Below are 27957 nucleotides of genomic sequence, written 5' to 3' on the forward strand. Positions count from 1 at the left end.
GCTTAAAGTTCTGAGACCGCAAAATTCTATGAACACTGCTTCTGCAGATCCCAGTCTCACGAGGATCGTGTGTATGCCTGGATTACTGCATCAGCACTCTCATTATCTGTTAAACTTCTCATCCGCCCGCTATGTCACTTCTTCATATCGTGCACCGTACCTTCGACTTCAAACCTATTTCTGGTTCCTGTAATTGTAACTTTTGTCGGTGGTGGTGTTCCAAATTCAACTCTCCAACGTCGGCTTACCGCACTCACATTCTCTGTTTTTCAGTAATACTTTAGCACCCATTTTCGTTGTTCAAACGATAACGCCATGTTTGCTGACAATATTGAAACAAAAGAAAGCATTGTCATGTTTTTCACGGCCTTCTAAATTATTACACATAAAAATTGTATTTCTGTCTCCCTTAATTAAAGAGATATTGTGTTTCAAAGAGCGTATACACTATTTTGTACTGATGACTAAATTCTTGTTATGTGTATCTGTTGTGTTTATTAAACGCATGGAAAAACGCTACGAACTTGTGCATCAACCTAATATAAATAAAACTCCTGCTAATAAGCGATTGTCTAACTAACCTTTCAGGTATTAGAAAAAGAGTGTATAAGACAAAAGAGTCATTTTGCAATAAGTGACAAATGTTTTACTGTAAATATTAACGTAAGTGTACTCATTTATCACCAGAATGGAAGACGAACTGCATAAATTTTACTGGAGCTGGAATCCTTACAGGAGTCTGTAAAGGTTATTTTCAAGCAATGTATCCAAACTGATCGTTCTACATTGGACACATTAATGACGACAGTGGATGAATTTGCTGAGTATCTCGTTATATGACTTCAAAGCTCCTCCCAACATAATTACATATCAAAATCTTAGCGTCGCTACTTAAAATCAAGCAATGAAAGACTCTATGATACATTGTGCACCGCTCTCACCTATGCTCTGGAACAAATACCACACATATAATATGTCATTTACTTCAGTGATGGCAGTTCTGCAAAATAAAAAAGCTTTAAGAAATTTGTGAATTTGTGACAATGCCGTGGAGTTGGTGGTACTATCAAACGTTTAGCAACAAGAGCAAATATACCGTGTTCATCAAATACTCACGTTTTAAGTCCAAAAGACCTGTTTACTTTTATCAAAACTCTCGTTCCTGAAATTTAATCAATTGATGTTACAAGAGGGGAGATAACAAACTTCACAAGTATTTTACAAAAACTATATGAAACTAGTTCTGCTGTTCCTGGTGCAAGAAACAATCATTTCTTCAAACCACTGAATGGCAGCAGGTTGCAGATAAACAGTATTTCATCAGCTAGTAAATTGACACTAGTTCATCTTGGGCTACAAATCAGGGCCTCTAGCACTATTAAAGAAGAGTCATTGATCGCAGTTGTCTACGATAACCGACTGTCGCCTGGAAAATTTGGAAAACATATCTCTGAAGAACATAGAGATGCAAAGATCACAATTATGAGGCCAAGTGTAACTTCTTCAGATTGTCGCCATTTCAAGCTGATGTTTGCTGAATCCCTAATGGAAATATTTCAGTGACTTTGCATGCTCCTAGCTCAAGCACGAACACTGGTCGCGTATATACTTTCGGATCAGACACAATATTACACATTTACAAATTGTTTGAAAAAAAGAACTCTATTTATAATGTTATGAATGGGTTTTATGTGAACTGGACGTAATTTGTTGTACACTAGATAAGAGTCAAAAAAGAAAACGAAATTTTTTTAGTTTTAAATAACTGAAACAAGGACAAACACTCTTCTAACTTCACTAATCTTGAAAAGTTTCATAACAGGCATTATTTAAAACAAAATTTAAGCTGGTGAAACTTGTGATTTTAGTGAAAAAAGTCCCAAAATTTGGAGAAAAGATTTTTAGAAACGACTCTAATTAAATATTTGTAAATATAATATTTATGTGCGTAACTACAGCATTTTAATAATTTTATTTCATGATTGGTCCTTTTATCTTTCCAATGACATCAAACTGAGTAAAACTCATTCATAAACTAAGAGGTTATAGTGATTACAAACTTCTAAGCCACCTGTCGTAACGTCGCCCTTTTGTGAAAATTTTTGAAAATTTCACCCTAACCACACTCTTGATCCAAAAATTCAGAAAAAATGTATTAATCCGCTTTCATTACGTACTTTATTACACAAATTTTCCTAAACATGTCTGACATGAGTGCAATACGATTTCTTTATTTTGGGTTATTTTTAAATGAAATGAGTCTCGTGTTAGTGTACAAGCCTGTTACTGTGATGTAGTTTGCACCTGTTGACCAATCGACGAAAATGTGTAAGTAGGTAAACACGACAAAGTTTCATTTTCTCAGCAGATTCTTTTTTAAAATGGTTTTCGACTCCATAGAACATTTCTGTTAAGTGTTTGTAGTAATGATCTGTAATAATCATTTTAGTGGGTACTCTTGTCACCGACAACTGTTAAATCATTTCAGGCAATGTGTACTACCTCTTCTCTGTTACATACTGGACTACGGATAGTCTTTTGATCGAAACTAGTTTCGGCAATAAAGCCTACAACCTAGCAGCGAATTTCTATGTTGTTAATTATTTGGAAGTTGTGTAACACGGCCTACAGCAGATACTCGTCTTTCTCCTGCCGTTTTACCTTGTTTACATTTTAATATTTGGAAAGTACTATTTATAATTCCTCGTTTCCTTGACTAGCTTTAAAAATCAGCGTAATATTTGGTCTCATACCTAACTACCTAAGTGTAACAGTTAAAGCAACCAAAGCGGATGTATGCAGCCAAAAGATTTTATTTGTTTCACTCACAATGCCTTTCGGAGCTGTAGATCGATTATTCGAGTGGATTATACTTTTTCAGCTTATGAGCATTTCTGTTTATTATCAACGTGGGTTCTGTAACCCACTGGTTTACATGAATAACATAAAGATCCGGATGGGCAACTTACTTAGATAATACGTAGGCATAAATGTAATACACCCGAAACCTTTTTTTTCTCCGAAATTGCTCCTTGTACCAAAATGCTTTATGAGAGTTAGTAAAACTTCAGTTCACCCTGAGGAATCCCGCTACTGGAGATTATTTTTCGTGCTCCAGCCGCTCAGAGATAATACTTCAGGATTATATTAGATGAGCCGGCTCCATCTAGCCCGCATATTGGTAGCTTTATGAGCCACTAATACATGCGTGTAGGACCCAAAGAAAACGACCCCACAGATGTAACTACTAAACTCCTAGTGATCGACTGGCGAAGTATTAGCTACGAAGGCGCAGAGCTTCGGCCATAAAAATCAGTGAACGTCAGAAAGCTGATCAAAACCAGAAACTGAAAGCAACTAAATTTTTTGGGGAAATATAAACTTATATCTACTAGATAGACCAATGAAAAATTGAGGTTTAGTAATTTACATGAGACAAGAAATTCATATCTTCCGCGATAGAAACTGAAGTTGCATGCGGAATGGGCTGACAAGACTCAGCAACAAGGGAGGGCATTCATTTGTCAGTACGCCATTTTATGGACAATGAGGTTCACTCTCAGGTCTATCCCAAAACTTTACCGAAACCTTCACTTCGTTAGTAGATATATCATGCCATACCTCCATCAATCATCTAATTTCATCACTGGAAAATTTTTTCATCTGACAATAGATTGTTCTAAGTGATGAATGTGACAAGTATCCCGCTAAACATTGCTAAAAGCCTTCACTGAAACTTTTAAAACCCCGAGCTTTAATAAACCGATAAAAAGTTCCTCCGTTTATCCGCGCTGCCGTGGTGCAGGCGACATACAGTATAGTTCGGCTAACCCTTTCGTGGATTATCTAAATGAATCGCCGAAGGATTGACTTGTACCTGTTTTCCGTGAATCTCTCGTATATGTACTCCCTTCTAGCAGTTCCTGTAGCGCATTGGATTCTCCAGAAGATGCAAGCAGGCTACCTGTGATTATAAGTGGACATGCAGTAGCTAATTTACTTGACATAATCCTGGAATGCCATAACGATGCTTGTATTAGCCAACATCGCAAAACATTAGTAATTTAACATTTTGAAACGATTACTCCCAAAAGTTAATGAAATTCGAGAGCGTGGTAATACCAACATGCAAGAACAGGCTCAGAGTATATTGTATCTCCAACAGGTGAGATTGGCGCACGGTCCAAATCTCTTTTTTACATCTTAAAACTACGTAGCTACTCGCGTATCTTCGGTAAAGCTATATTCATTCATGAATAAGATTTTCACTCTGCAGCAGAGTGTGCGCTGTTATGAAACTTCCTGGCAGATTAAAACTGTGTGCCGGACCGAGACTCGAACTTGGGACCTTTGCCTTTCGCTGAAAGCGCTCTACCATCTGAGCTATTCGAGCAAGACTCACGCCCCGTCCTCACACCTTCACTTCCGCCAGTACCTCGTCTCCTCCAAACTTTACATAAACTCTCCTGCGAACCTGGCAGAACTAGCACTCCTGGAAGAAAGGATACTGCGGAGACATGGCTTAGCCACAGCCTGGGGGATGTTCCCAGAATGAGATTTTCACTCTGCAGTGGAGTGTGCGCTGATATGAAACTTCCTGGCACTTTCCCGCGAAAGGCAATAGTTCCGAGTTCGAGTCTCGGTCCGGCACACAGTTTTAATCTGCCAGGAATTTTCATATCAGCGCACACTCCGCTGTAGAGTGAAAATCTCATTCTGGAAACATCCCCCAGGCTGTGCCTAAGCCATGTCTCCGCAATATCCTTTCTTCCACGAGTGCTAGTTCTGCAAGTTTCGCAGGAAAGCTTCTGTGAAGTTTGGAAAATTAGGAGACGAGGTATTGGCGGAAGCGAAGCTGTGACGACGGCGAGTGAGTCGTGCTCGGATAGCTGAGATGGTAGAGCACTTTCCCGCAAAAAGCAAAGGCCCCGAGTTCGAGTCTCGGTCCGGCACACAGTTTTAATCTGCCAGGAAGTTTTATATTCATTCATCTCCTGAATTAACAGATTTACTGTAGGGCTATTTTATGGTATCAAATTCGTGATGACCCGAAGGCTATTCCTGCTTCGTTCTTACTTCGTAAAACTTCGCAATAAAGAAAATTCTGAGTTTCGTTCCACACTTCTTGTTCACTCAGGTATTTACTGCCAAGCAAATTTCGCTCTCTTGTTTCGCGTACCTTCCGCGACTCCTGTTATTCATTGCCGCACCATGTTGATTATTAAGGCAGCGAGTTACTTCTGCTATCTGCCGAATTCTAGTAAACGTAAAATTTAGAAAAAAGTATTTTCCTAAATAAGGAGAACCTCACACATCCTCTTCGGTGATTTCTTTTCAAAATTTCAGATTTTTGAAACAAAAATAATATTTTGAAAATAACAGTATATAGGAGTAGCCTGTAGAATTGGTCCAAAACTTCTTCTTATGCAGTATACACACGCTTTTTCCAAATTTCTAGGAAAAATGTAGAATCTCATCATTACCTACTTCAAACAATTTTTTAAAATGACATCTTTGGAAAAATACCAAAAGCAAACAGATTTTACAAATATCTATAATATCAAAACCACACTGATTTTCAATTTCTTAGTCTTCGACAAAATTGTCTTTTCACTTCCCGTACTCCCGTAATATCAGCCCCATTACTATGTTTAATATGATAAACGATCAATACAAAGTAATGTAGAAAATGCCATACCGTACAAGACAACGAACACAAAATTTTATATATGCTGTTTGAATAGAATTTTTTTGTCGTTTTCATTAGTGAGATATAATTTCATTACACTACCTATGCACAAAACGAGTCACTCATATCTTTCGACGGTTTGATTTCTTCGTCCTATAGCGATCCATAACAGCGTTATTTATCATTTAAGCATTACATAAACACAAAAACCTCATAATTCTTTCACCTCCTGTCACCTTGTAATCATGGCTCGTAATTTCCCCTGATTTGATGCATCATTAATGTTATTATAGTTAAATGTACCACAGAAACATTTCAGACACGACATACTAATAAGCCTTCACAGTTTCCATACTGCTAGTATATTATTAACTATTTTCTTTCTCTCTCAAATGACACACAAATGTATTTCAACTTCCCAAATAATTAATTAATGAATCTCCGCCCCTTAGACATTGACATATCCTTCAGTTATCTTCAGTCAAACAATTTCATTTCCAAAACAATCGTATTTAAAATACTGATTTGATGCATCATTTATGTTATTATAGTTACATGTACCAAAGAAACATTTTAGACACAACATACTAATAAGCCCTCACAGTTTCCATACTGCTTGTATACTATTAAATATTTTCTTTCTCTCCCCAAATGACACACAAATGTCTTTCAACTTCCCAAATAATTAATAATGAATCTCCGCCCCTTAGACGTTGACATATCCTTCAGATAAACGATTTCATTTCCCAAACAATCATAATTAAAATACAGTGACGGAAAAAAATCGCAATACCAAAAAAATAATTAATTTGGAATAACGTAATTTCTGGAATACATTTGTCTGGATAACGTATTTAAGTGATTAACATTGCAAAACCACAGGGTAATGTAAGCGCGAGATTAGCCATTCAAAATGTGATATACTGGTACACTAATTACCGGTATAACAGCCAGAATGTTGAATGCAAGCATGCAAAGGTGCATGCTTGGTGTTCTACGCGTGCTGGATGTCAGTTTGTGGGATGGAGTTTCATGCGTGTTTTCACCTGTTCGGACGACACAACGAAGGTTAATGCTGATTGTGGATGACGCTGCAATTGTCGTTCGATGATGTCCCACATGTGCTTGATTGGAGACTGATTTGGTGATCTAGGAGGCCAAGATGACAGGTCGTCTGTCTGTAGAGCGCGTTGGGCTACAGCAGCAGTATGTTTGCGAGCGTTATCCTGTTGGCAAACACCCCCTGGAATGCTGTTCATGTATGACGGCACAACAGGTCGAATCGCCAGATTGACTTACAAATTTGCTGTCAGGGTGTGTAGGATAACCACAAGGGTGTTCCTGCTGTCATACGAAATCGCATTGTGGCGTGCGGTTAGGATTGCAGTATTTTACAAATCGTGGCCAGGAATACAACATAACCTATTACTTATGATTAGCGTAACATGGGGTTTCATTTAATCGCTAAAGATAGTTATCCTGTCAGAGAAATGTCCACCTGAGAATATGTACCAATGTTGTCTGTCAAGCAGTGTAAACAGGACAAAATTTTTTCACAAGCGTAATCTCACACAGTTTAGCGAGCTATTGTTCAAGGTGGCAACATTGTTCCTTAAACAAAATGAACTATTTTTCAACACAATACCACACGCGCACAACACTAATATATACTTTTCTGTCAAAAAATATTTGCTAATAGTTCTTACGAAATAATCCGGGTTCATACATTAGCAGAGAACAATTTCACCACGTAAGATACTGTTTGCACCATATTTAAAGATTATTCATAATATGAGTCGAATTTTTGATTTTTTAGTGGGTTCTGGGCCACCAATACATAGTTATTATCGTGAAAATTGACCATCAAGATTGCTGTGTCCTTAGCAGTTTGCTTTAAAGTTGCCGCAGAAATATTTCACTAATATGGCGGCCAACGTAAGACAGCCACTTATCAGTTCTGTTTCAGATGTTGTTTCACTCTCAAATAACATATATATATATATATATATATATATATATATATATATATATATATATATATATATATATATATATATTTGAGCCATTTGAACCAGCCTGTCAGCGTGGTATGAACATGGACCAATATTTGGACTTATGGTTTGGGATGCTGTAATATCCACGACTATATTTTATTCAGAACAATATTCACGACGGCATTGTGTGTGTATTTTGAGCGAACATTCTCGTGATATCAATAAAAAAGGACTCCGTCGATACTAAAATAATCATTATTAATTATTGTCAGTGTTCTAATTTAATTTGATGTGAAAATTATATCTCAGACAATACACATGGAAAAAGATAATGGAAATCTTCATCTTTTGTTACCTAGAATAATCCTTCTTCTGTTCGACCTGTTGTAATGATCGAACACCATTGATGTCTTGTACCACTGACATCGTTACAAAATTGTTATCTTGCTAAGCAATATTTGAAAAATAGATTTGCTGTGTCATTGAAATCGATACGTGTGTTTGAACTTTTAATTTGATATGATTCTTGTCCTCTATAAATGATAAGTTTTCTGTTCAGCGCTAATGCAGCGAAGCCATTGATCTACAGCGCGGATTATTCGTAAAGTGCTGAACAATGAGTGATTAACATGAACAAATACTTTTAAATGTTAATGCATACAGTTAATATATATATATATATATATATATATATATATATATATATATATATATATATACACTCCTGGAAATGGAAAAAAGAACACATTGACACCGATGTGTCAGACCCACCATACTTGCTCCGGACACTGCGAGAGGGCTGTACAAGCAATGATCACACGCACGGCACAGCGGACACACCAGGAACCGCGGTGTTGGCCGTCGAATGGCGCTAGCTGCGCAGCATTTGTGCACCGCCGCCGTCAGTGTCAGCCAGTTTGCCGTGGCATACGGAGCTCCATCGCAGTCTTTAACACTGGTAGCATGCCGCGACAGCGTGGACGTGAACCGTATGTGCAGTTGACGGACTTTGAGCGAGGGCGTATAGTGGGCATGCGGGAGGCCGGGTGGACGTACCGCCGGATTGCTCAACACGTGGGGCGTGAGGTCTCCACAGTACATCGATGTTGTCGCCAGTGGTCGGCGTAAGGTGCACGTGCCCGTCGACCTGGGACCGGACCGCAGCGACGCACGGATGCACGCCAGGACCGTAGGATCCTACGCAGTGCCGTAGGGGACCGCACCGCCACTTCCCAGCAAATTAGGGACACTGTTGCTCCTGGGGTATCGGCGAGGACCATTCGCAACCGTCTCCATGAAGCTGGGCTACGGTCCCGCACACCGTTAGGCCGTCTTCCGCTCACGCCCCAACATCGTGCAGCCCGCCTCCAGTGGTGTCGCGACAGGCGTGAATGGAGGGACGAATGGAGACGTGTCGTCTTCAGCGATGAGAGTCGCTTCTGCCTTGGTGCCAATGATGGTCGTATGCGTGTTTGGCACCGTGCAGGTGAGCGCCACAATCAGGACTGCATACGACCGAGGCACACAGGGCCAACACCCGGCATCATGGTGTGGGGAGCGATCTCCTACACTGGCCGTACACCACTGGTGATCGTCGAGGGGACACTAAATAGTGCACGGTACATCCAAACCGTCATCGAACCCATCGTTCTACCATTCCTAGACCGGCAAGGGAACTTGCTGTTCCAACAGGACAATGCACGTCCGCATGTATCCCGTGCCACCCAACGTGCTCTAGAAGGTGTAAGTCAACTACCCTGGCCAGCAAGATCTCCGGATCTGTCCCCCATTGAGCATGTTTGGGACTGGATGAAGCGTCGTCTCACGCGGTCTGCACGTCCAGCACGAACGCTGGTCCAACTGAGGCGCCAGGTGGAAATGGCATGGCAAGCCGTTCCACAGGACTACATCCAGCATCTCTACTATCGTCTCCATGGGAGAATAGCAGCCTGCATTGCTGCGAAAGGTGGATATACACTGTACTAGTGCCGACATTGTGCATGCTCTGTTGCCTGTGTCTATGTGCCTGTGGTTCTGTCAGTGTGATCATGTGATGTATCTGACCCCAGGAATGTGTCAATAAAGTTTCCCCTTCCTGGGACAATGAATTCACGGTGTGTTCTTATTTCAATTTCCAGGAGTGTATATTATATATTAACTGTATGCATTAACATTTAAAAGTATTTGTTCATGTTAATCACTCATTGTTCAGCACTTTACGAATAATCCGCGCTGTAGATCAATGGCTTCGCTGCATTAGCGCTGAACAGAAAACTTATCATTTATAGAGGACAAGAATCATATCAAATTAAAAGTTCAAACACACGTATCGATTTCAATGACACAGCAAATCTATTTTTCAAATATTGCTTAGCAAGATAACAGTTTCGTAACGATGTCAGTGGTACAAGACATCAATGGTGTTCGATCATTACAACAGGTCGAACAGAAGAAGGATTATTCTAGGTAACAAAAGATGAAGATTTCCATTATCTTTTTCCATGTGTATTGTCTGAGATATAATTTTCACATCAAATTAAATTAGAACACTGACAATAATTAATAATGATTATTTTAGTATCGACGGAGTCCTTTTTTATTGATATCACGAGAATGTTCGCTCAAAATACACACACAATGCCGTCGTGAATATTGTTCTGAATAAAGTATAGTCGTGGATATTACAGCATCCCAAACCATAAGTCCAAATATGTGTCCATGTTCATATCACGCTGACAGGCTGGTTCAAATGGCTCAAATGGGACTTAACATCTGAGGTCATCAGTCCCCTAGACTTAGAACTACTTAAACCTAAGTAACCTAAGGACGTCATACACATCCATGCCGGGGGCAGGATTCGAACCTGCGACCGTAGCGGTCACGCGGTTCCAGACTGAAGCGCCTAGAACAGCTCGGCCACAAGGGCCGGCCTGACAGGCTGGATGCAGGCCTTCAAAGGGGCCTCCTCCTAACCAACACATGGCCATCAATGGCCTCGAGAAAGAACCAGCTTCCATCGGAAAACACAAAAGCCCTCTAGCCTCCCCTCCAAAGAGCTCGCGCTTGGCACCACTGAAATCGTAAGTGACAGTGGTTTGGGGTCAGTGGAATGCATGCTACATACAGGGCGTCTTTGGTCGGAGCTGTCCTTGAAACAGTAAAAAAAAAAGATGGTTCAAATGGCTCTGAGCACTATGGGACTTAACATCTATGGTCATCAGTCCCCTAGAACTTCTTAAACCTAACTAACCTAAGGACATCACACAACACCCAGTCATCACGAGGCAGAGAAAATCCCTGACCCCGCCGGGAATCGAACCCGAGAACCCGGGCGCGGGAAGCGTGAACGCTACCGCACGATCACGAGCTGCTGACTTGAAATAATCGATTTGAAACACTTCGTTCAGTCACTGGTGCCAACGGCTACTCAAATTGCTGCTGCAGACGCAGTACGATGCACCAGAGCCATACACCGAACACGATCGTCTTCCCTCTCGGTAGTCCCGAGACACGCCTTCTTGTGACCGTACACCGCTGCCAGCATTCATGGACAGTGGTCACATTTCTGCCAAGTCTTTGTGCAGGGCAGTAGAAGAAACATCCACCCTCTCGTAGCCCTGTTACAAGACCTCAATGAAACTCAGTGAGGTGTTGATAATGGCATCTTTAATACCTTAAATGCATTCTTGACTAACATCAGCTCTAGTCCTATCTCAAAGGTAGCTAATGCTCAAGACCACTGCAGCGTGTATTTAAAGCAAACATCACTTACATCCTCATAGTGGCGCTACTGGCGCCATTCTTCTCCAGCTGGCGCGAAATTTGTTTCAGATGCTGAAACACGCCCATCAACTAGGATTTATATCGGACAACCCCTTGTTTCAAATGGCTCAGATGGCTCTGAGCAGTATGGGACTTAACATCTGAGGTCATCAGTGCCCTAGAACTTAGAACTACTAAAACCACCTAACCTGAAAACATCAAACACATCCATGCCCGAGGTAGGATTAGAACCAGCGACCGCAGCAGTCGCGCGGTTGCGGACTCAAGCGCCTAGAACCGTCGGCCACACCGGCTGGCAACCCCTTGGTGTTGAGATTTTTCCCGTCAGTGTGTATGTTTACAAACATTCCTTAATATTACTACTATTCACAGTTTCTGTTTACAGAAGCCTCGTACAGTGACGCGTCGGTGGTTACGTCACATTATGATTTCGTTGCGTGTCGGTCTTGAAATCTGTCAGCCTCCTTCCGAGAGGCCATTTGCGTTGTATTGCCCATCTGACCATGAACTTTAAAAGCCACATTAGAAGTCATATTCCGCTCGCTTCCTTATCTACACTGCAGTTCAACTCAGGCGGCCTTATGGATATTGACAAACATCTGATAAGACACGTTATACACGATTCTTTAACATTAGTTGCCTCTTGCCAAGAACGTCTCCCCACTCTAGTATACAAATTTAACGCTTTTTCTTTTCAAATTTATCTGACTCCGGTACGGTAGTGAAGCCATAGCCGCAGTAAATCACTGTACTGACGGTGTGGCCTAGCGGTTCTAGGCGCTTCAGTCTGGAATCGCGCGACCGCTACGGTCGCAGGTTCGAATCCTGTCTCGGGCATGGATTTGTATGATGTCCTTAGATAGGTTTAAGTAGTTCTAAGTTCCAGGGGACTGATGACCTCAGATGTTAAGTCCCATAGTGCTCAGAGCCATTTGAACCATTACTTTACTGAAGTCAAATTAATTTGAAACGACTTACTTTTTTCCACGGCCCTTAAGACAGTCACGTCTAATTACACATTTTACTCTATTTAAAACTTCCTTCTTCAACCATCCTCCATCTGTTCACAAAAAACTTGCTCCTTCTTCTGGTACCTGATATTCACACTTGTCATAGCCAAACGTCTTTCTACTCATTACCGCTATATCTGGAAATAACGGCCATTGTATATACTTCTTATTGACGGGATGCAGGACGTGATACTTCCACTGGATCTTGGTTAGGCACCCTGCTCACTGTATACTAACCTATGAAATTCTCATAATACTTGTTTACCATGTCCACAATGTTGAATGATTACTCGTCTTTATTCAATAAATACTCACTTTTCGAAAACACTTTCTGCTATTTCAAAAGCCATTTCTTTAAACCTCATCTCAGAGCTTCATAAATTACTGTCATCATGTCAATAATATTAAAATCCTTCTCCTACTTTTCGTTACGTATTTGCTGTCTGAAAATACATTCCGGTACTTTAAAATCAGTTTCCTTACTTCTTCTTCTGATATCTAGTTGATCATTTTAGTTTCCTTTAATAAACATTTATTCTATCGTTTCACACTTTCGTTTCAATGAAGTTCTGACCATTCTTAACTCTTTGTCAGGTAACGTCATTTTTACTGGACTGATTTATTGCACGATCAGCTTAACAGCTCATGCATCCAGATTGCTGACAAGAATTATATACAGAAGAACGAAAAGAAAGGATATGTTCGGAAAGGAAAAAGGCACCAGAGAGGCATTTCAGAGTTCGCAGTTGATAATGGAAGCGAGACAACAGAAAAATCAAGGTGCGTTCATAAGAACTGTCCACCTGGAAAGAGCGTTCGAGAATATACACCGAAGGGCCAAAGAAATTGGTGTAGTCGTGCGTATTCAAATAAAGATGTATGTAAACAGACACAATACGGCGCTCTGGTCGGTGACTCCTATATAAGAGAACAAGTATCTGGAGCAGTTGTTAGAACTGTTACTCCAGTTACAATGGCAGGTCATCAAGATTTAAGGGAGTTTAAGCGTGGTGTTATAGTCGGCGCACGAGCGTTGGGACACAGAAACTCCGAGGTAGCATGGTAATAGCGATTATCGCTTGAGAACAGGCTTAGAGTACATTCTATCGCCAACTGGCGAGATTGGCGTGCGGCATCGTGCGGCATCGTGCACCTTTGGTAATTTGACAGTCATCGTTTGTCTCCTGAATTGGTTCTAGGCGCGCAGTCCGGAACCGTGCGACTGCTACGGTCGCAGGTTCGAATCCTGCCTCGGGCATGGATTTGTGTGATGTCCTTAGGTTAGTTAGGTTTAAGTAGTTCTAAGTTCTAGGGGACTGATGACCACAGCTGTTAAGTCCCATAGTGCTCAGAGCCATTTGTCTCCTGAATTAACTGGTTTACTGTATAGCGATGTTATGGTATTAAAGCCCTGATGACCTATAGGCTCGGTGCTAGAACACTTGTTGCTTGTAAAGCAAGATTCTCTCTGAAGGTCCGCGTACTTCTCCCCACTCCCATGATTCACTACCACGCCATATGGTGCACTTGTCAGCACCATCGGCTTCCTACTCGCTACCATCGTATTTTGTAGCGCTACTTAAGGCTAGGCGCGCGCTAGCGAGTTTTCGTCGTTGGCTGGAATATGAGCGTGCGCACTTGCGATCAAACTATGGCAGTGATCTAAAAGAGGCACCCTGCCTTCTTTCACGTGCGACGCGATAGTCACAAATGTTGAATGAATAACGCACAATGGCTTGGATCCTCGCGCACTATCGACGCTGTTTCCCAATCACTGTCACACTGTGTTAGAGTGGAGACAGACACCTTCTGTGCGCCAGCAGCCTATCTGAGAACGAGAGTTGCCCATACATACTTACTATAGAGTATAGACTGTCTTAATTTCTTTCATGGCAGGTAAAGCAATTCAAAAGAAGTGGAAGAAACTGAAGGAGTGTTTCGCGAGAGAACTGCCATCGTAGATAAAGTCTCCAACTGGCGAGACTGCAAGAAAACATGACAAATACTTATCTGTACTTTGATGCAATGCTATTTCTGCTCCTCAAATCGGAGACAGACCACCGCCAAAATCGAAATTGCGATAAATATCAGAGGAAGCCAGATTGTTTCTCCCTTTAGGTTTTCTTCACAAAACAACAACAACGATGCAGTACAGAGCACAATAATAAGACAGTCGACTAAATGAAAAGCAAGAGGGTTACTTCATACCAGGAATCTCTCTTAAATATATTAAAAGAGAAACAAAACGAAGAAATTAACGAGGGCAAAAATTTTGCTTTAATGCTGGCGAAGTTAAAGGGAGAACAAAAGTAGCATTGAGCGTGATGAGAAATGGCCGATGTTATCAGCTTCCACCAAGTTTCCACAGCGTCCGAACTTGTGTCATAAAGACACCACACAGCTTTATTCGTTCAGCAGTATTCGTCAAATGCCCTAAATGAAACGGAACCTACGTAAACAGTGTTACTGTGTCCCCCCTCCTACCCCCCCCCCCCCAACCCCCCGGGGACTGACAGCCACAGATAGAACTCAGGAGCTTCTATGCTCAGCTTGGTTTTGCATTGTTCACAGGAAACAAGTTCGTCACTTTAGACTTGTAGAATTGGTTATCTTGTATCTGAGTAAAAACTGTTGTTCGAAATGATGTGTGCTTACATGAAGGTCACTGATAAGCGCTTCTCAGTTCGTACAGACTTCCTCCATGTCGTGTCTTGTTTTGTTATCTATTGCCTGAAACAGTGCGTCACAACTATTATTACTCATTCGACAGTACTGAAAGAATTTATTTGGCCGATTTTGTAACGCTTCATGTATTTCTTAAAACTGGCAGTTCACCATTCTTTGACTTACAATTTGGTGCTCCCAGTAACGATATTTGCGGCATTTTATCGTTCTTCTTAATAGTAAAAGTGCTACCAAATAAGTTGTTTCGATGAAATCTATGGCACTACACATAGTAGTTGCGGTTTTCCTATCACTGTCTGCGCGCCATAATGTACTTCCGCGATAACGGTTGTTCATTCCCGCCGACTGAAAAATTGGCTATGCGCGCCTAGCCTAAGACACTGAATTAATTCCTCTACATGCCGAGTACTGGTAAACGTATAAGTTAGAAAATAAAACACATTCCAGATCTGGAGTAATCTCACTAACTATCTACTCATGATGGAGATATTTTAGATCTGATGGGAACAAACAGACCTGATTTCGTTGAAGATGTCCCCTCTGAAAATAAAACCAAGAAGCTGTTGTCATGAAGATGATTACTAACGTTAGAAGGGCGACTAAAACAAGTGAGAATATTTACATTTTCTGTAAGCTAGATGAAGAGGCAGTAATGCCATATCTCAAACAGAAAGCCCAAATATTTAGATCCGGGCCTGAGCATCTAGAAGTACTGCGGCTCACGCTTAGTAAATCGGTTAACCATGCACTGGATAGACTTGTACATAGCACAATAGTTCATGATTGTCAAGAAACTTGAAAAGAAACGCCGACTATTATGTGTAAAACAAGGCATAGTGCTATAGATACGGCTGTTCTATGAAGACAATTTGGCTGCCAAGATGGCAATGCGTGAGGGCTTTGAAAAGTACAGTAGCAAAATCATATGGAGAGATCTGTCGAAAAACCCAAACAATTTTTTATCAATTCCAAGGGCTGTCGGGCGCGCGGGATTAGCCGAGCGGTCGGGGCGCTGCAGTCATGGACTGTGCGGCTGGACCCTGCGGAGTTTCGAGTCCTTCCTCTGGCATGGGCGTGTGTGTTTGTCCTTAGGATATTTTAGGTTAAGTAGTGTGTAAGCTTAGGGATTGATGACCTTAGAAGTTAAGTACCATAAGATTTCACACACATTTGAACAATTGAACAAAAGCTGCCAATTTCACTAGAGTTAGGGTCCAGACATATCGAAGACACAGGAACTGAAATAGCGGATAGGAAACCAAAAGCATTAATTCAGAAGCCCCTCCTAAGGGGTTGCTTTACTAAACAGATACGGAAAAACTTCCCAGTTTCCTTCTTGGGACAGCACAAAGCTGAAAGATATTTGTGTCAGTATGGAAAAATAACAGGGTCAAATCACTAATATTATACAAGACTCCAAGCCCTGATCAAAATACTGTCAAATATTACACGGAACTAATAGTTGTATTAGCTTCCATTTTAACCATCATCTACCGCAGGTAATTGGAACGAGGAACTGTACACAGTCGTTGTAAGAAAGTACTGATCACGTTGAGCTACAAGAAAGATACAAGTGATCCACACAATTACCGATCAGTCATCGACATCCATCGGTTGCAGAATCCTAGAACATATTCTAAGCTCACATACAAAGAGGTTCCACCAACAGAATGAAGTCCTCAATGCTAACCTGCACGGATTCGGAAAACAAAGTTCGTGCGAAACCCAACTAGCGCTTTTTTTCAAACTACATGTTGAAATTATGGGACAAGGCAGCGTGGCGGATGTAGTATTTTTCGATTTCCGGAAAGCATTTGACTCGCTAATACATCAACGTACATTTAAAAAAAAGTACAGATTTTTATTGGGTGACAAAGAGAATTTGTGATTATAATGAAGATTTATTGATTTGGCGCAGCATGTCATCTAGAATGGAGAGTTGTCCACAGAAGTACACTGACAGGAAAATTCTAGACCACCAAGGAGTATGCGACATAAAAATGTTTGTAGGCTAGTTTCTACTGTGGTGTCACCGCCAGACACCACACTTGCTAGGTGGTAGCTTTAAATCGGCCGCGGTCCATTAGTACATGTCGGACCCGCGTGTCGCCACTGTCAGTAATTGCAGACCGAGCGCCACCATACGGCAGGTCTAGAGAGACGTACTAGCACTGGCCCCAGTTGTACGACGACTTTGCTGGCGACTACACTGACGAAGCCTTTCTCTCCTTTGCCGAGAGACAGTTCGAATAGCCTTCAGCTAAGTCCATGGCTACGACCTAGCAAGGCGCCATTAACCATTTCAAGATAGAGTCTCACTTGTATCATCAAGGATGCTGTATACAAATGATGGAATAAAGTTAAGTATTCTAGCAGCTACGTACTTTTCTTTATAGCATTCATTACGAATCCTGTTTCAGACCTAAACAAGCCTGCGTGAGTTGACGCGTGCCCTTTCGGCTTCCTCGCCTTGTGTCTCGACTGTCTTGTCTAGACACAACATCTACATCTGAAAGATGCTTTCTATTAAAATTTCGCGCCAGTCACATAAGAGTGGCGCTAGTAGCGCCACCATGATGATGCAGATGAGGTTTGTTTTAAATCCTCACAGCAACGGCTATGACCGTTACTCAGCTTTGACGTTGAAAGTGGTGAGGTTCTGTTAGTGAAAAATGCCTTTAAGACGACAAAGACACCATTGTCAACGACTCAATGATTTTGAACAGCGGCGTGTAATACGACTACGAGAATCTGGATGTTCCTTTCACGATACTGCAGAAAGACTTACCAGGAATGTGGGCACTGAACGTCATTGCTGGCAGCGATAGTCTCGAGAACCTACGGTCGCGAGAAAACCGGGCTCTAGACGGCCACGTGGCCTATCGAGAGGGAAGACCGTGGTGTGCGGCTTATGGCTGTGGCGCATCGCACTGGGTCTGCAGCAGCAGTTTGACAGCAGCTGACACCACAGTGACACAACGAACCGTTTCAAATCGGTTACTTCAAGGATGGCTCCACGCACCACATACTGTGCATTCCCCTACCACTTGTGACCTTAGTGGTGTCAAGCGCGATCTCTTTGGAGCGCAGATGGATATCTGTTGTGTTTTCTGATGAAAGGTGGTTCTGCCTCGGTGCCAGTGACGGTCGGTTGTTGGTTAGAAGGAACCTGCCTGCATGCTAGGTACACTGGACCTACACCTGGAGTTATGGTCTCGGTGCGGTTCCCCTATGATAGAAGGAGAACTCTCGTCCTTATCCCAGCACCCTGACTGCAAATCTGTACGTCATCTGGTTATTCTTCCTGTCATTCTGCCATTCATGAACAGCATTCCAGGGGTGTTTTCCAACAGAATACGCTCGCCCATATACCACTATTGTAAGAGGAAAATATGCTCAACAGAGTGTCGACATGGACCTCCTACCCAACAAACCGACATATACCACCTGTACATCAGAATCCCTGCAAGTTTGCATGCTTGCATTAGTGTACCAGCATTATTAGTGTACCAGCATTTCGCATTTGGAATAGCTTCCCTCACACTTACTTTAACCTGTGATCTTGCAATGTTAATCATTTAAATACGTTGCCTAAGCAAATGTACTCCCGAAATTTCATTACTCTGCAACAATTATTTTTTGGTGTTGCAATTTTTTCCGTCTACAAACTATGGAAGAGGGTGATGATTTTGTGGGGACATTGATATTCAACTACGAGGCGAGTTTACATCTGTAACGAAGCGTTAGTTGCCGCAATTTGAGAATGCCGCATGTCCGTGTGTAGTTGGAAACGGATTCGTCAAAAGAGAATGTCTTCTGCGCAATTTCCAAGACAAAGGAGTATGACCCCTTCGTCATTATCGAGGAGTAAGTGTCAGATTCTATGCACCTGGATATGCAACAGTTGCCACAAGTGACTACCGACTCCTCGACCTTCATTTTTCAACAGGATGGGGCTCCACCTCACGGGGAAAAAAATTGGCTCTAAGCACTATGGGACTTAACATCTGAGGTCGTCAGTCCAGGCGGAGGTTCGAGTCCTCCCTCGGGCATGGGTGTGTGTGTTTGTCCTTAGGATAATTTCGGTTAAGTAGTGTGTAAGCTTAGGGACTGATGACCTTAGCAGTTAAGTCCAATAAGATTTCACACACATTTGGACATTTTTTTCATCAGTCCCCTAGACTTAGAACTACTTAAACCTAACTAACCTAAGGACATCACACACATTCATTTCCGAGGCAGGAATAGAACCTGCGACCGTAGCGGCAGCGCTGTTCCGGACTGAAGCTCCTAGAACAGCTCGGCCGCAACGGCCAGCTACGCCATGGGAGCACAACTGTCTGCGCCTTTTTCAATAGAGAACAGTCATATCGGTGGATAACGCGCTGCCGGCCGGAGTGGCCGAGCGGTTTTAGGCGCTTCAGTCTGGAACCGCGCGACCGCTACGGTCGCAGGTTCGAATCCTGCCTCGGGCATCGATGTGTGTGATGTCCTTAGGTTAGTTAGGTTTAAGTAGTTCTAAGTTCTAGGGGACTGATGACCTCAGATGTTGAGTCCCATAGTGCTCAGAGCCATTTGATAAGGCGCTGGTCTTCGGAGTGCTCCTCTAATGCCGTGGCCCTCCATGTCGCCCCATTCCACACCATATTTAGCACGAAGTTTATGTACGTCCAATAGCAACCACACCGTAAGAACAGCAGGAAAAAAATGTGGAAATTTTTGGTAAGTCGTCGGTCCCTCGACTTACACATTACTTAATCTAACTTTAACTAACTTACGCTAAGGACAACACATACACCCATGCCCGAGGCAGGACTCGAACCTCCGAAGGGGGCAGCCGCTCGAACCGTGTCAAGGCGCCCAAGATCGCGTGGCTACCCCTCGTGGTAGGAACAGCAGGAACGCATCGCTGCTGCTGTGATTGACTTTGATGGAAACATGCTTGTGAAAGTATGTATGGAACTGCAGTAATAGTTTGGATGTCTGCCGCGTGTCCAAGGGCGCACACACTGAACATATGTAGAAAATGCGAGACTCTTGGTGCCTGCATCTTTTCATGTAGGCCTATCACCAATCTTTTTATATTGCGTACTTACAAATAAACATTGCTTTGAATCTGGATGAATCATTTAGGCTAACCGTGTAAAGTGAGTACTTAGAGATACAAAGCTGAATATGTCACTCTGATTTTAGTGGATTTCAAGCTGAAAGGTACTAATGAGTTTCTTAGAATAGCTGGTAGTGGAGAACAAATTAAGAAGAATAAGACCTGAATTTCTTGCCAATGTGATAGCTTTTCGGGAAACGTAGAAGCTCATGCAGCTAATACTGTAGAGCAGTTCTGTTGCAGATGTAGAAATCGAGGAGCAAAGCTCTAATAATCTGACATTTCAAGAAAAATTAATTCAAGTTTTATCAAATGACGTTTATCTGAATGGTAATGCGCCGAAACTGAACTGCGGAGTAGACAACAAACATCTGTTAATGTCTCTTTACCTACGACGGATTTTTCAAACCCAGTGTATCCGTGAGATACTTAAATTAGTCAGCATTTTCCATTACGCTGCTTCTTAATAAAGATATTCACTGTGCACTTAATTAATTTATTTATTTCCTTAATAGTACGAGGTAATCCACCCACTAAACCTAATAGCAGAGACTTCGTACTGTTTCAGTCTTATTGGTATGCAGCCGTTAATGCTATTTTAAATAACAAAAACAACTTAATACATGAAAATTTCTCTAAGGTTAAAGAGAATTTAAAGCCTTACGATTGTTATGGTGTTTCTATATAATTTGTTTCTGCCTAGTTGAGCAGATAATAATTTAGAGGGTGATTATAATTAAAGTTAAACTTTCAAAACGTTCTAGAAATGACACCACTGGTCAGATTGATGTCAAACTGCAACGAAATATTATCGGAGAAGAGGGAAAACGTATGGCACAAGTAAAAAAATAGTGTGAAAATTGATCAATAGATGGCGATGTATGTGTCAGATTACGTAAATGAAAACACCCGTCATGCGCACGACCAATTGAAGTTGGTATAAACACGCGGGTACACGGCTTTTCCTCCTTTCGCGTCTGCGACGTTCGTCATGATTGTATCAATGCACCATCGTGCTCTGCTTGTAAAGCTTTATTACAAGAAAGCTGACTGCGCACACGTCCCTCTGCAGAAGTTCCGGGCACTGAAGGCTTTGAAAATAGGCGTCGGTCCGATGACTGCCGTGGGTCTGGAGAAAATGATTCGAGAATTCCAAAAGACGGTTTCTTTTGATGTGCAACCTGGCAGAGGGAAGAGACGAGCTGATTCGGCAACAGTGGAAGCAGTGGTCACAGCAGTGCAAGAGGAGACGTGTGATGCTGTGCAAAGGTGTAGTGCATGGAGAATTGCCCGAACGTTGGACATACCTATGAGCACGCTGCATAAAATCTTACGAAACACTATCCTTTGCTATCCATTCGAAATTTCCCATGTGCACGAGTTGCTCCCTGTCACCTTCCAGCAAGAGATTTCTTTGCTTTAGAATTTCTTGTTCATATGGAAGTGGACATTGTGGCCGAACGGTTCTAGGCGCTACAGTCTGGAACCGCGCGACCGCTACGGTCGCAGGTTAGAATCCTGCCTCGGGCATGGATGTCTGTGAGGTCCTTAGGTTAGTTAGGTTTAAGTAGTTCTAAGTTCTAGGGGACTGATGACCTCAGCAGTTAAGTCCCACAGTGCTCAGAGCCATTTGAACCAGACAATGATAGGCCGTGGAAGATTTCCTGGACAGACGAAACTCACTTCCATCTTACACGATATATCAATACACCGAATTGTCGAATATGGGCAACGGAAAATCCACATGTAAATCAACCAGTACCACTTCATCCTGAAAAGGTCACTTTGTGGTGCGGGTTTACGGCATCATTTATGATAGGGCCATAATTTTTCGAAGAGACAGGTGCTTCATTTCCTGTTACCCGTAACGTTACCGGTAAGCGCTGTGAGTGTCTTTTGTGCAACCACGCCATTCCAGCTCTCCAATAGTGTTGATGTGCGGATGCGATCATTTTTTTGCATGATGTCGCTCCTCCGCACATTGCAAATCCAGTTAAGCAGCTGCTTAAGCGCCATTTCGGAAATGCTAGAATTATCAGCCGCCATTTCCCTATAGCCTTGCCGTCCCGATCACCTCATCTTAATCCGTGTGACTTCTGGCTGAGAGGCTATATGAAAGACGTTGTGTTCAGTGTTCCGATTGAAAACGTAGCTGCATTGAAGGCACGCATTGCGCAACACATTCTGAACGTGACCCCGGAAACAATTCGATCAGCTGTGGAAAATGATGTTTCTCGATTTCAACCTTGTTGCTCTAAACAGTGCACAGCATAATGAACATGTTTTGCGCCAGTCACACGGAAATTAATAATCCGATTTGATTTTGGTTGATGCTTTTTATACGATTTTTGGCCTCAGGAGAATTAAAAACCGATTTATCCCATCCGGTTTGATATGACCTTCCCGTGGTTCATGGGCTTACGTAGCCAACAGTCTCACACCTGTACACCCACGCACACTGAGTAGTACGGTTTGTTTACCGTCAAACGAACACCTTAGGCATTGTTGCATGATTGATTTATCATTTGTTGTCGACCACTATTAAATTATGATGTTTACTACGCCGGCTATTGCTACATGTTGTAACTATTTATTTTTCTTCTGCCATACGTTTTCCCCCTTCTCTGATAATATTCCGCTGCAATTTGACGTCATACTGACCAGTGGTGTTATTTCTATAGCTGTTTGAATGTTTATCTTTAATTATAGTCACCCTGTATATAGTGCAAATGTAAAACAAAATTAAAACTGAAATGTAGTACAATAAGTACGGCAAAAATAAGTTGCAGAATGTAGAGGAAAGTCATATGCCACATTGGAGTTTTTAATATAGTCTAAGTAGCTTGTTGTTTGATATTAGCCTACCTATTAGCCTACCTATTTCACGTGAGAACGTTTCGGGAGAACCTCGAGCTATTCTCATCTGAAATTACGTGTGTTTATGTGGATTTATGGTGTTTCTGTGTTTGGAGTGTTGCATGTCAAGACACTACATGATATTCAGTAGATGTTGGTCGTATTGTTGGTAGTTGTAGTATATTCTGTGTGATACCTCAGAAACATACACAACTGATGTTACGCAGATTACATGCTGATTGAGCATTTGCTACATGTATTACATGAATTGTAGCTTTACATCAAGAATAAAATTATGTTTGTAAATTTATTTGTATAAATATAATGTAGTTCATTGCTACATCAGTCCAATGTTTCTTAAATAACGTCATGCATAAAATTTTGAGTTTTATATACGGTTTACACAGAAGGTACATTTGATATAGAAAATAAATTAATCGTAGCTACACTTAAAGAAGAGAATATACTTCTGCCTACGCATGTTGTTGTTGATTCAGTATCGTATCAGCATTATTTGCTGTTGTTGTAGTCTTCAGTCCTGAGACTCGTTTGATACAGCTCTCCATGCTACTCTATCCTGTGCAAGCTTCTTCATCACCCAGTACTTACTGCAACCTACATCCTTCTGAATCTCTTTAGTGAATTCATCTCTTTGTCTCCCTCTACAATTTTTACCCTCCACACTGCCCTCCAACGCTAAATTTGTGATCCCTTGATGCCTCAGAACATGTCCTACCAACCGGTCCCTTCTTCTTGTTAAGTTGTGCCACAAACTCCTCCCCAATTCTATGCAATACCTCCTCATTAGTTATTAGATCTACCCATCTAATAGTCAGCATTCTTCTGTAGCACCATGTTTCGAAAGCTTCTATTCTCTTCTTGTCCAAACTATTTATCGTCCATGTTTCACTTCCATACGTGCCTACACTCCATACAAATACTTTCAGAAACAACTTCCTGACACTTAAATCTATACTCGATGTTAACAAATTTCTCTTCTTCAGGAACGCTTTCCTTGCCATTGCCAGTCTACATTTTATATCCGCTCTACTTCTACCATCATCAGTTATTTTTCTACCCAAATAGCAAAACTCCTTTGCTACTTTAAGTGTCTCATTTCCTAATCTAATTCCCTCAGCATTACCCGACTTAATTCGACTACATTCCATTATCCTCGTTTTACTTTTGTTGATGTTCATCTTATATCCTCCTTTCAAGACACTGTCCATTCCGTTCAACTGCTCTTCCAAGCCCTTTGCTGTCTCTGACAGAATTATAACGTCATCGGCGAACCTCAAAGTACTTATTTCTTCTCCATGGATTTTAATACCTACTTCGAATTTTTCTTTTGTTTCCTTTACTGCTTGTTCAGTATACAGAATAATATCGGGGAGAGGATACAACCCTGTCTCACTCCCTTCCCAACCACTGCTTCCCTTTCATACCCCTCGACTCTTATAACTGCCATCTGGTTTCTGTACACATTGTAAATAGCCTTTCGCTTCCTGCATTTTACCCCTGCCACCTTTAGAATTTGAAAGAGAATATTTCAGTCAACATTGTCAAACGCTTTCTGTAAGTCTACAAATACTAGAAACGTAGGTTTGCCTTTCCTTAATCTAGATTGTAAGATAAGTCTTAGGGTCAGTATTGCCGCACGTGTTCCAATATTTCTACGGAATCCAAACTGATCTTCCCCGAGGTCGGCTTCTACGTTTTTCCATTCGTCTGTAAAGAATTCGCGTTAGTATTTTGCAGCTGTGACTTATTAAAATGATAATTTACGGGTAAGTTTCACATCTGTCAACACCTGCTTCTTCCTCTAGGGTTGCTGGTAATATTTTGGTAATAAGGAACTCATTACCTGATTTCTTTACTTCGTATTTCTCACTATGCTAATGTACTGTAACGTAGACAGTCAGTTCGACGCTTATTTCCTTCAGAGTTCTGACGTAGTATGTATTTTCGGTACCGTGTTTTAAAGCATTTTTTGCTGAAACCACGTCCAAAGCCTTCTCAATACTATGAATTCCAGGTGAAGTGATAAATAAGACTCAAGTCTCCATTCTAGAATATCTTACCTCATTTCATACAAGTCCATGGATATCATTAAATACGTAGCTTTTTTCCTGCTTCATCTCTATAATTACACAAAATCTTAAACAAAATTTCGTATTCGTGTACTAATTTACTCTGTTAAAAAAATAATCTATAGTTATCCTGACGGTTAAGTGTCAAAAGGGCACAGCGTTTCGACGATCGATCTCATCAGTACCATCAACTGCACACCTGATGTAGGCGACAGAATCGATTTGCCAAAATACTGTGCCCTTTGGACACTAATACCCGACAGGACAACCGTGGACTGTTTTGTTACAAAATACACCGTAGAAACTGAATAATGTTTTATTCTAGGTCTAGATATTTTGCAGCTGATGAAATGTGTACCTGACAAATATGTTTTGTTTTCTTCGCATACATTTCGATTGCTTGAAGAACAACTTCATTACGTGTTCTCACAGCGTCTCGAAGACATTTTCTAATAGTTTTCTTCATTTACCAATTATCACTGTGTCTGGGTTATCGTTTGCATGAATCCCTCGTCTCTGCTTTGACAGTTGTTCGATCCATTCGAGATATTCTTTTGTTTTGATTTATTTATACTCGCAACACCTTCTGCTGTGAATAATAGTAGTTTGCATATATTTCATGCCAAATGGTTCAAATGGCTCTGAGCACTATGGGACTCAACATCTTAGATCATAAGTCCCCTAGAACTTAGAACTACTTAAACCTAACTAACCTAAGGACATCACACACACCCATGCCCGAGGCAGGATTCGAACCTGCGACCGTAGCAGTCCCGCGGTTCCGGACTGCAGCGCCAGAACCGCTAGACCACCGCGGCCGGCTATTTCATGCTAAGTACGTAAGATTCTGTAATTGTTGATTACTGTAATTAGATTCATTTCCTAGTCTAAATGAATTTACATAGTTTACACTTTTTAGTTTTTGTGTGACAACTTTATTTCTTTCTAGCTGTTTTATAGATTTCGATTCTGATCATGCGAGAATCTACGATCAGTCGAAAGAGGTTACGACTATCACGTTATATACATTAGTTAATGAGTGATAAATTTTAGTATTTTTATTTATAGGCCCATCTGGTCCCTGTCTGTTTCGTTTTGTATTACAAACTAGCTCATGGGAGATGCAGCGCTTGCTCGTATGGAACAAGGATACGGGATGTAGTTCCAAAAGTGAACTAGCTCTCATCACTTCTAGTGCCTTGTTAGTATGTGAATGATTACTGGGAACATTCACTTACTCCCACCATCGTCCACTGTTTCGCTGTAAAGAGCAAACACTATAACTTAAAAATTTTGTAAGTCCTCTGTACTGAATGTATACGAACGAAAGATTCTCACCAGATGATGTGTTTACGCTGTGCTATGTTACTGTACAATCAGTTCACAGCTATTGCCAGCAAGATTAAGCTTAAATGCGAATTCATTCGGGCATTGTTTGGAACAGAGGATTCCTCTGCTTGAAGAGATGCATAATTTCACTTTTCCAATCTGTAAAACTGCGTTATGTAACTTCATTACCTGATTACGAATACATTCCACTTTTCTATACAAAATTCATGTACATGATAAAAGTATTCACAGCTGTGTGTTAGTAATAAAAACTTTTACTTAAAAATTAACAATTTCTGTCTTTCACATGTGATCCGCATGGCGCATAGTAAGGGGAGTTGTCTTGGGGTAACAAATTTGAAGCAGATTTCCGCCTTGTTACTTGACCAAAATATTAGCTTCTGATGTAAGTATTTGGATAAAAATCGTTTTAATTGTAGCCTAATGTGCAAGAGAATCACATTTCACTCGTAATGGGACCTGTTCAAGCGACATTGTCTCTTATATACATGAATTATAGTTGTACTAAGTGCTTTTGCCTTATTGGTTTTATTTCTGTGATTCAACCTTAGATTTCGTATCGATCCAACTCTAGAAGCTCTCCTGATGAACTCTGTGAGGAGAGGCTGGAATTCGACCAAACGAAGCAAAATATTTTCTCAGTATTTTCGGGAGGATGACGTAGACGGAACACAGTATCGTCAGTCCGTATTAAGGAAAATGCTGGATTATGCAAGCATCCTTGTCAAGTAATATACTTCTCTTCTTGTTTCTTCGAAACGTATAACAAAAACAAAATTACATTAACGAGGATACATGAGTCGTATTACATGATTAAAATGTGCATTTACGACCAGAAAATCGTCAGAAAATATCAAAGTACGGTAACATTTCTTAATTGAAACACCCGTTGCGTGGGAATGACAGAAATTAAGAACAATAAGTAATCGTAACCAATATTTGGTAATGTACTGAGTCACAAATGGCGGTGGTTTGGGGTCAGTGGAATACACGCTACATGGCGTCTGGCTCGAAGCTTTCCTAGAAGAATTGATATGTAACGGTTCGCTGTATAACTGATTCAACTGCTGCTCAAATTGCTGCGGCAGATGCAGTAAGATGCGCCAGAGCCATACGCCAAACACAGTGGTCTTCCCTCTCGTTAGTGCCACGTGACCGTCCAGAGATCGGCCTATTTGTGACTGTACATTATCGTGACCATCGCTGCAAGCAATTCTGAAATATAGTAGCAGAAACATGCAACTCCTAGTATCCCTGTTACACGACCTCGTTTAAATTCAGTGAGGTGCGATATTGGCATCTTTGTCGCCGCTACTCCCAGCCCCCTCCCCAGATGGCCCACAACTCTTTCGTGAGTACGTTCTTAGTTACCACGGGACCCTAGCCTCGCACC

Source organism: Schistocerca nitens, chromosome 7 (genome assembly GCF_023898315.1).
Source record: "Schistocerca nitens isolate TAMUIC-IGC-003100 chromosome 7, iqSchNite1.1, whole genome shotgun sequence".
In the NCBI taxonomy this organism is placed as follows: domain Eukaryota; kingdom Metazoa; phylum Arthropoda; class Insecta; order Orthoptera; family Acrididae; genus Schistocerca; species Schistocerca nitens.